General features: G+C 40.4%; 1 long non-coding RNA gene across 2 annotated transcripts in view; it reads left to right on the forward strand.

Moving 5' to 3' along the window:
* Positions 1 to 5,226, forward strand: part of LOC118477178 — a 13,347-nt gene extending 8,121 nt beyond the window's left edge. For both annotated transcript variants that reach the window (XR_004858885.1, XR_004858886.1), the window contains exon 2: positions 4,949 to 5,226. This is a non-coding gene — a long non-coding RNA (uncharacterized LOC118477178). The remainder of the gene's footprint in view (positions 1 to 4,948) is intronic.
* Positions 5,227 to 8,696: the final 3,470 nt, after the last annotated feature.

Genomic DNA, 8,696 nt, shown 5'->3' on the forward strand with positions numbered 1-8,696 from the left:
GTCCTTGTCAAACTTGCACTTGGATTTGTTCAACTTGACCCCACGTTCCTTTAGCCGCTGGAAGACTTTTTCTTCAGCTTATCATGTTTCTCCTGACCATCCGTGTGCAGGAGGATGTCGTCCATAAAGCACTCTACACCATCTATGCCCGCTAGAATGTCTTGCATCATACGCTGAAATATCTCAGGCGCAGAGGTGATTCCAAACAGAGACGTCTGTAGAAGTACCGGCCGAACGGGGTAATGAAAGTGGTCAGCTTTGCGGAGTCGTCAACTGCCAAAAGGATGAAGTTGCATGAAGCTTGCTGAACTTGTTTGACCCGCTGAGTTTGTACAAGATGTCGTCTATGGTGGGCTGCATGAATCGTTCACGCTTCACCGATAGGTTGAGCCTTTTCAGATCTGTGCAGATTCTAAGGCTACCAGACCTTTTTCTGACCGGGACCATGGGTGCACACCAGTCAGTTGGAGTGCTGATCTTCTCAATGACACCTGCGGCCTCCATGCGGTCTAGTTCAGCCTTGACTTCGTCCATGAGTGGAATGGGAATCCGACGTGCGACGTTAACGGAGTATGGCTGTGCTTCTTCTTTCAAGATGATTTTCACTGGCTCGCAGCGTATAGGTTTAGGTCCCACATCGCCGAACACGAGGTTGGCAGAGTCTATTCTGTCTCTAGAAATCAGTCCCAGACGAACTACGGCGTCGCGACTGAGAAGACAGTCAGTGTCGTCGTCAAGGACGAAAACACGGAACGCAAAGTCGCGGTTGTTATGCTGCGTAGTTGCGATAAATTCTCCCACGCTCCTTATGATTCCACCAGGACTGCGAAGAACTGCAGACGTTGTTTTCAGCTTTGGACGAGGACTGAGACGGTTGTAAACGGCCTTCGACATTATCGAAACATCGGCCCCTGTGTCTATCTTGAAGGATGTAGCTCTCCCTCCAAGGTTCAGTGTAACGCACCATGGTGGCTCGCTAACTTCGCCGAACTTTACATCGGTAACGACATTACTGTCCGAGTCTTTGTCAACAGCACCTTAAAAGAACGAAGGAGTTTCCGATTCAGTGATTTCGCTGACATTGCGGCTGCTGCTGCGACAGACTGTTGCAAAGTGATTGCGCTTGCCGCATTTCCTGCAAGTTTTCCCACGCGCTGGGCAATTGTTCTGGGCATGACCTCTTCCACAGTTACCGCAGTTAAAGAAAGTTGACGGTGATGCATGGCTGCCTCTGTGTTGTGAGTGTGTACCTGTTCTTCGGCCGCCTCTACCCCTGGTGTGAGCAGGCGACGAATATCCCCTCTGGCCGTAGCGCACTGCATCTACCGTGACTGCTGCACCTAGCTGACGTTGGCTACTGACCTGACCCTTTACGAGCTCGAAATGGCGAGCTGTATCGATGGCTGATTTCAAAGTAAGAGTTGCCTCGAGTTGTAAGCGCTGTGACTGTTCATAGTCCAGTACTCCTAGGACGAGTCTATCCCTTATGGTTTCATCTCGAGCCTTAAAGTCTGCATGTTCTGAAAGCTCGTACAGGGCTCTAACATATTCTTCTATCGTCTCCCCACTGTTTTGTGCTCGTGCATGAAACTTTGCTCTTTCGTGGATAAGATTTCGTTTGAGGACAAAGTGAGCGCGAAATTCTCTAAGACAGTGTCAAAGTTGTCCCTAGGATAGTTACCTTCGACGGGAGCAGGGAACGTGAACGTGTTAAATATCTGTTCAGCTTGGCGTCCCATAGCGTAAATTAATTAACTTACTTGAATTGCTCCGGTCTCTGCGCTCAGTTTGGTGGCTGTGCAGTATCGTAGCATACGCTGTCGCCACTCGGGCCCCTCGTGAGGTTTGGAAAAATCAAACGGTTCAGGAGGCTTGAAATTAGGCATTCTGACACTTGTGACACGTTATCCACTGACTTCTGACACCATGTAATGTTAGTATACACACACGACTGTAAATTGTAAACTGGAGAGACGAACACACACGACAGCAAGCATTCTAATAATGAGCCCAGGTGTAGTGTCTGACTTTTTATGTTGATCCCCGAAGTGAGTAACATTAACCAAAAGCCCATGGCATACGGGGCGCTTACGTCCCGTGATTAAAAAAGAGTAAGGTACAATACGGTGACTACCGTGACAGTAGGAAAGATCTACACCTAGCCTTCCCGGACACATGTGAAAAAGCTCGGAGGTCCCATGTGCAAGTTGCGAACGTTAAAGATCCATTGATGGTCTAAAATCAATAAGAGTAGGCTTCGGCCGCCATCCTGGCAAAATAAAAAAATTCCTACCAACTGAAAGTGTTTAGCGTGTCCCGCGCGCTCATATGACCTTATGCAGTTGCGAGCGCCGTAAAACGCTTACTAACAAAGTAAGAGGTCCCGCCTTTCAAATAACCTTGTCTAAAAGTGTTGACAGGGACTTTATAAACCTATACCATTTCACAATTTTTCACTGATGATCACCGATTGGTCACCATGGGACGTAACAAAGAAAAGTATGCTTTTCCGTTTTTATTATGATCCTGACATCGCTGGTTCTTCCATCGTGGGCTATATTTTTAACCCTCACAGAGACTGGCAGCGACGATTTTTCCGTATTATTATTATGTGACTTAGATGGACTAAAGAAGACCCAGCAATGCATCCTGCTGCGAATGCTGGGACAATAACCCAGAAAAGGAAAAAAACTGACATCGCGGGTTCTTCCCTTGTGCTTTTCATGAGGGGGTGAGATGCATAATCCGCTAAGCAACATTTTGGAAAAAAAAAATAGATCTTTTGCTTTAAATGCACATTGCTACCGGCTGTCGTCAGATGCATAATTAAGTGTTTTCGGCCAAGACCCAACACATACTTCATAAAAGCCACCAAAAAATCTTTTTACGCATTAAAAAAAGCGGATTTTTTCAAAAGTGCTAAAACAGATTTAGCGGATTTTGCTTCTAGGCCCCTGACACACACACACACGTACGCACACACGCACGCACACACATACATACACACATACATAACATACACACATCCAAGCTGTTATAGAGGCAATAGAAAGAGGGCAACTTTGTAATGAAATGATTTCTTAATTAAAAAACATAAAACAGCAAACAGAAGAGGCCATATTTTTTTACATTAAGGACATTTTAAAAATTAGTGAGAAAAAAAGAGAACAAAGAGAACATTTTCAGGATCTTAATATCAAAATTATATCATACCTGGCCCCTTTCCCAATTTACAAGACATTTAGCTGATTCAAACATATTGATATTCTGTGTACAATCACAAAATGTTTGTAATATAATGTTAAACAATATGATACATACAGGCAATAAGGTGTACGTAACACCAATGTTTACACTCACATGATAAACACAAAATAATACTTTGCAAAAACTGATTATCTAAATATATGATGTCATTATACCATTGTATAATGTGGCATCTAACAATTTTTTCCTTGAACAATCTCAACTTGTCTGTGCTTAGCAGACAATCCTATGAAGAGTACGGTAGTAAACATTTCCAAGGAAAGGGAAAAAACAACTGTGAACATTGCAATTATTTTCCACCACATGCCCTAGATCTGCTGTTTTTTTTACAGCACAGTGAATGACTGATTATACATGATGTAAAGGCTGATTCAGACATAAAACTTCAATCAAGAGATAAAAATAAAAATGAATTTGAAGACTTTTTTTTTGCTTGAATTACAAATAATTTTTGTTTGTTTCTGTGCGTGTGTGTGTGTGTATATATATATATATATATATTGTGTGTATATATATATATATATTGTGTATATATATATATATATATTGTGTGTGTGTATATATATATATATTGTGTGTGTATATATATATAGATATTGTTTTGTTGGGGGTTTTTTCTTTAAAAAAAGAAATTCAATTTCAACCAATGTCCTATATATAAAAAATGTTTCCATACAACATTCAAATTTAGTGGAGAGTTAAAAATGCTAAGATATTTTTCATAAGGTTTAAAGCTTTTTGATGATACACATGTAATTCTCTTTTTCTTTTAATAAATAACACAAAAATTCTTAGCATTTTAGGCACAGGCAGAAACAAGGTCTAGGGCTAGAGCCTTAGAGTTCAGTGAATTAATGCACCAAGATACTAAGGAAAACCACATTCTAATCTGTTCGATCATGGCATTTTTACTATGTTGCATTAAGTTTAAGACTAAGACTGAGTGCTTTCTTAATATGTATAGCCTAATATGTTGTAGAAACATTTTTGAAATGAGAGATTATATGAGTATGAGTCAAAAGTAAATACAGCATTTTGAGATTACACATGTCACGATGCGGTGGAATCAGGCGTCCATCAATTTTGGGGCATGTAGAGTTATTGGTACCATCTTAAAACTTGTTCATTTGTCTTGCCTTTGATGAAGAAGTACCCATCTATCTTAAAAAAGATGTCGAGATATTTGCTATCGAATGAAGTGGGGATCGCCTGGTTTCAGAGATAAATTTGAGAGAAAATGGCCACCAAAGTTTTGATCACTTCGATAGCTTGGTAACTGAAAAATTTACGCTTTTTTGTTGCCTTTAATCAACATTTTCAATAAAATCCATACACAGAAATATAAAAAGTGCTGGGCTAAAAAAACAAAAATTCAATAACAACTGCCAAGCGAGCGAAAAAAATAACGGTTTCTTCGATTTCATTATTTTGATGAGCGCCTGATTTCACCACGATGCCTCATATGTTAAGTTATATTAGGCCAATCTTACGATGCCAGAGTAATATAAATATTAAATAAGCTTTCAAAACAAATGACCAGAGAGCAAAAAACGGATTGAACCTGAGTTCTTTTTGTTTTTTAATGCTGTATAATAATAATAATAATATGCAGGTGCACAATGCATTCAAACACAAAAAGGAAAGAAATGAAAGCAATAATTATTGAACTTTTTGTTTTCAGCACGTCAAAATGATAATAACAGACATCAAATAAGGAAAGATGGAAAAACAGTGGAACTTGGATTCAAGGAGATGAAAACAGGTGACACAACAGGACTGACCAGAAAAGAGGAGACGAGGAGAAAAGAAAATCTTTCGACCTTGTCAGGCTTTGAACCTGAGACCTATTGAATGAGAAGCGAACACCGTACCTCTGGACTACAAGAGCCACCCTAAAATGTATGTAATGAGCTGTAATATTTTTGCTAACCACAGGATAAAAATCCACACTGGAAAAACTTGTTGCTGAGACATTTTTTATAACTCCTCTGTACCGAAGAACAAGAACCAGCTGTTAACTTCTACAGGTACTTGTTATTCCCCTCCCCCCCCCCCCCCCCCCCCGTCCTAATCCACCCCAAATCTGTTATTCTCCAAAACTGACTTAATCAACAGTAAGGTATTATTTTTCACATACAGATTTTACAAATTATATCATTACAGTCTAAAAGTGCTAAAAACCCAGAGGGGATAAACTCATACTACTCATAGTAAAAAAAACTACAACAACCCAAAAATAATATAACACACAGCAGTAATATGGAATGTTTTACTTCAGACATACAAACCACCCATTCATACATTTTGAAGGACAGTATACATAACTGACACGAGCAATAATTAGGAAGAAAGAAAACCGAGATGCTTTATAAAAAGATGCCAAGTTACGATTAAGATTGATTTTCATCGGTCATAAGAGTAATGGTCACATTTCACCACAATAAGGCCCAACCTAAAGGACAGCAGAAACACTGAAAAGCTGAAGAAAGAGAAGGTCTGAGCCTCTGTATATGTGTTACGACGCAGAGGAATCAGGCGCCTGTCAATTTTTGGGCATGTGGAGTTATGCGTATCATGAAAGCTGATTTATTTGCCTTGGTTCAAATGAAATAAATCCATTTTTCTTCAATAGAACTCACGATATTTACGATTGAAGGAAATGAGGTCGCCTGGTTTCAGTGGTGAAATAAACGAGAAAATAGCCGCCAGAGTTTGGTGACTCAATAGCTGAAGAGTCCTTGAAAACAGAAAAATGGTATATTTCGTGCCTTTGAGCAACATTTTTCAGTAAAATTCACATGGAAATGAGTATTTATATATATGGACATAAAAGAGGTTGGGTTGAGCTGAAAAATAAAAATTCTGGAAAAATTTCCAAACTGGTGGAAAAATGTCTGTTTTTCCAATTTTTATATTTTGATGAGCGCCTGATTTCATAACGCTGCCTCATATAATTGAATCATCTACTCACAATCTTTACTGTACATTTGTAAGAGATTGGACTCATAATCCGATTCCACACATATATATATCGTCGATAGGATTCACAAACCAAAAGGTTAAGTTATAAATGTTGGGACCAAATACTACTTGATTTTTCTTAAATAACACAACCGATAGTTTTATTTCGCATGTAGCCGGTTATGGAATCACAAAAAAATGTGCAGCACAATGCAGGTGGCCGGTTCTCTGCATGTGGCCGGTTCGCGCAGGACGCTTCCCCGCACAGCCGTGACACGAGGCGGTATGTAGCCAGTTTGTCGCAGCTGTGTGCCACTGTTCGCCGTCATGATAAGTAAAGACGTAGATGAACATGGACGACGGCGAGTAATAGTATTTGAACTAATAGATCTATCTTAATGAAAGCTGTCTGGTTCAAATTGGGTTTGAATCTTAACCTGGTCGATTCATACACAAAATGTTTTAGATTAGAATGACAAGTTTAGTGCTTTGACTGGCCCTTTGTCTGTAAATTAATTAACCCTGGTTACTGGGAGGTGTGGGTTCAAACTTTGTTACCTGTCGATTCATGATGGACATTTTAATGAATTTAATTTAACATGCTAGCTGCTCTCTCGCCTAGTATTTTACATTAGGTGACCAGTACTAGGAGAAGTCGTCGACCCGGTGTCTGAAGGCCAATACATGTACTTGAACATGTGCAAGGGTTAAGGTTCAACGCCCTATCAACACTATTAGGTTATTCAAGAGGAAAAGGGGGGAAGGGGGACTATATCTGCATGTGTGGAACTTTAGCTGTACTACGTGAAATATCCCAATGTGCCAGGTCATCAATGGTATGACTAGAGAATTGTTGATAAGAAGACATCGCTGTGTTTACAAAAATATCAAACAAAAACCCAAACCAACCCATATTAAGTTGCTTAATAAAAAGCCAGGACAAGACTTTTTTAAAAAAGCATTTGACTGAGAAACCTCCACTTTTGTTCGATATCCCCCAAGGAAAGGGCCTTGGTATGGCAAAGTTTGGTCTTGGGGCTCTAATCTGGATCGGGAGGTTATGGGTTCGATTCTCGGCTGAATAATAATAACATTTAAAACTTGGTCCCTTTGCATCTTATTGTCTGGGGCGTGATTGAAAGAATATTAGCATCGTTTGATTGCACATAGATGGGCTCATTTCTTCCTGTGCACTATCTTTCATCATTTCTCACACTTGAGTTCCTACATTATAATAAACAATGAAACAGTGCAAGCTACATAGACGACAAAATCACATTTGAATTCCATGATTGTAAGTCTCTACTTTCCCTATGAGCAATGTTCGGTGCTAGTCAGTTGACAGAGCGTGGTAAAATGGATGGTACTCAACTGTAATGACCTCTTACACCGTTTGGACATGTTAGTATTTCTCCGTTCTTCATTTTCTTGGAGCTAGTGTAGGCAGGCGTTGGGTCAACCAGCTCCCACTTTGGTTGGTTTGACCTCTTGGGAGAATTTGGTGGGGCTCATCTCCATGACTCATCAGGATACACCTCCTGTCCGTCACCGAAGAGTCCCCGACTCTCCTGCTGGGTTGGAAATGGTCAGACATGCTCTTGTAATCCTGAAAACCGTTGGTGTTGCAGATATTTCACATGGTATGGATGGGGTTTGAGCGTGATGACTGTGTTTTATGGACATACTGGGCTGACACATAGCTAGGGGAGTCTTCAACCTCCTCTCGATATAATTGAGCTCGGAAACCCCTTCTGTTTGTAAGATGCTCCTTTTCTGGTATTCTTTGTTCAATTTGAACCCTGTTTCTAGCACAAAAAAGAAGCAGCTTTGGTATGTCCAATCATCACCGTATAAGAGTTACTTTTGGCAGCCAGGATTCCTTTCAGAAAGTTGATTATGTACGTTGCAAATTCGTTCTGTCTCAGCCCACCACATCGTTCTCAGCAACGTTGTAGAACGTATAATAATGCACCGATATTTTAATCTTGTAATACAGAGAAGACGCATTGCTTCTTAGTGCCAAAGGAGCAGCTAGCACGTCCGTTCAACACCAGAGTGTTTTTCATCTTCACCTAAGGTTTTGATGGCTATTTCCTTGTCGGCTGTGGCTTTCTGTTTGTTTCTACACGCTTTCAATGTTTCAACCAAGCGTGTTCACGCACGTTGCCACAATAATCAGGTAAACATCGCAACAATACTCACGAAGACAGAACAGAGCCAAGTTGAGCTCATCGAAAATTTGCTTCACAAGAGGGAGCGTTGCTTCATTTCTGTATACTCTGAAGAGTAGAGCCATTACACTATGTCAGCGAAACTTTGGAAAGGGGCCTCAAGGTACAGCTTAGTTGAGCCATACAGTAATTTAATGTAATGATAGTCGTGATAACTTGTTGAAGAATCCCTTAACACTGAAAATACATCGGCCGCACGTGCATTCATGTTTGACTGCTCATTCATCGCCCAGTTCC

Source organism: Aplysia californica, unplaced genomic scaffold (genome assembly GCF_000002075.1).
Source record: "Aplysia californica isolate F4 #8 unplaced genomic scaffold, AplCal3.0 scaffold00397, whole genome shotgun sequence".
NCBI lineage: Eukaryota > Metazoa > Mollusca > Gastropoda > Aplysiida > Aplysiidae > Aplysia > Aplysia californica.